The sequence below is a fragment of the Austrofundulus limnaeus genome, unplaced genomic scaffold (assembly GCF_001266775.1).
Source record: "Austrofundulus limnaeus strain Quisiro unplaced genomic scaffold, Austrofundulus_limnaeus-1.0 Scaffold2, whole genome shotgun sequence".
In the NCBI taxonomy this organism is placed as follows: Eukaryota; Metazoa; Chordata; class Actinopteri; order Cyprinodontiformes; family Rivulidae; genus Austrofundulus; species Austrofundulus limnaeus.
The window spans coordinates 6,076,173-6,078,222 of record NW_013952404.1 but is presented as its reverse complement, the minus strand read 5'-3'; the positions used below and the strand labels follow the sequence as shown (position 1 = coordinate 6,078,222).

Genomic DNA, 2,050 nt, shown 5'->3' with positions numbered 1-2,050 from the left:
TATATATATATATATCTCAAACATCATTATGTCATCTTAGCAAGATTTGATACAAGGTCAATGGAAAACAAAGATAAACACAAGTGATATCTAAGAATGACTGTTGTTAGCAAATCTTGTTCTGACTTTAATCATTCTATCTGCAGATGAACAGCATGTCATGAAAACCTAGGTCATTAAAGGATGTCATGAATTACTTGCTTAAACATAAAAGTATTAGTTCCATTACACCAGTAAAACAGCTAAGATTAAAATAGCAAAACTGTAGCTAAATGATAAAATTTGCATAGGGTTGCCAACTGTCCCGTATTAGCCAGGATGTCCCGTTTTTTTCTGCCTAATTGAAGTGTCCTGTACGGGACAAGATTAAATCATGTTTGTGGGGATTCCAACCTAAATGTTGGGGAAATAAGAAATATTGTGTGGTGACATCATAATTGACATATTATGTCATTAAGCCCCACCCCGGAGAAACTGTTCCGTATTTCGGAGGGACTGAGTTGGCATCTGTAGCTAAAAACTACAATTAGCTAAACCATAGTTAAAAAATAAAAATGTCCTAAATGGTAGTTAACAGCTTAAAGTGGCAGAACAGTTGCTAAAAGCTAATTTTAGCTCAACTGTGTCTAAATGCTAAAATTACAAAACAGTTACTTAAAGCTAAAATTAGCTAAACTGCAGCTAAATGTTTAAATTACCAAACCTTGTAAGAAAAAGTAAAAAATTGCGAAACATAGGTAAAAACTACAATTAGCTAAACTATAGCTAAATGTTAAAATGTCCTACATGGTAGTTAATTGTTTAAATTAGCAGAACAGTAGCTAAAAGCAAATTTTAGCTAAACTGTGTCTGAATGCTAAAATTGCAAAATTGTTACTTAAAGCTAAAATCAACAAAAGCGCAGCTAAATGGTAAAATTACCAAACCTTGTAAGAAAAAGTAAAAAATAGCACAAACGTAGGTAAAAACTACAATTAGGTAAACTGTAGCTAAATGCAAAAAAATGTCCTGTTTAAATTGGCAGAACAGTAGCTAAAAGCAAAATCTTGCTAAACTGTACCTGCTAAAATTAGAAACAGTTACTTAAAGTTAAAATTAGMAAATCTGTGGCTAAACACTTAAAAAAAAATCCAAAATGCTGAACAACTAAACCTGGAAGAACAGTAGCTAAAAGGTAAAGGTAGCAGAAGAAGAATAAAACAGAGAAATTATGCTGAATCAGATTTCTTAATGTGTTTGAAGTGACTGACAAAGTGTAAATGCTGATGCTTTTACACAATAATCTTCTCCTTGAGCTCATAACCTAATATAAAGTTAATGTATTCTGTATTATAGAAATCAGGTATTTTTGTGAAATCTYGGGGAGGGGAAACTGTGATCTTCTGTTACAGAAAAACCATCAACCCGTACTTTGAGTCAGTTATCTTGACAGCTGACTTATTACTGTGAGACTTCTCCTGACTGCAGGGCCTGAATCAGCTCTCTGATACAAAGCTTCATCCCCTCATTCATGCTGCTCATATTAAAACTTCTGGTCAGCAGCTTCAAGGCTGTAATGTGGAGTTTCACCTCAGAYCAGATTCTCTTTTTTTAACAACACAGAACATCTGGAGGAAGTTATCAATCAGTCCTTAGTACTAAAACACCATATGTAACGAGTCACAGAAGCACGTTCAAAGACTCATTCCACCAAAACGCACCACAGAGCGCCACAGGAGGTCGTTCCTACCAGTGGCCATCAAACTCTATAACTCCTCCCTAAACGTGAAACTAGATCATCTGTACGTTTACATTTTAATATGTTTACTGTATTTTACCCATGACACTCACCAAAAGTGTAATATACAAAACATACAGTAATCTCTGTACACTTTTTCTTAATTTTTCTATTATTTTTATTGTACATTGTTTATGTGTACATACAGTGGGGAAAATAAGTATTTAGTCAGTCACCAATTGTGCAAGTTCTCCCACTTAAAAAGATGAGACAGGCCTGTAATTGACATCATAGGTAGACCTCAACTATGAGAGACAAAATGTGAAAAAAAAA

At 34.0% G+C, this 2,050-nt stretch overlaps 1 protein-coding gene across 1 annotated transcript in view; it reads right to left on the bottom strand.

Annotated features, from left to right (window-relative positions):
• eml5 (EMAP like 5) overlaps positions 1-2,050 on the bottom strand; it is a 43,637-nt gene that overhangs the window by 1,793 nt on the left and 39,794 nt on the right. The gene's annotated exons all lie outside the window — the stretch shown is intronic.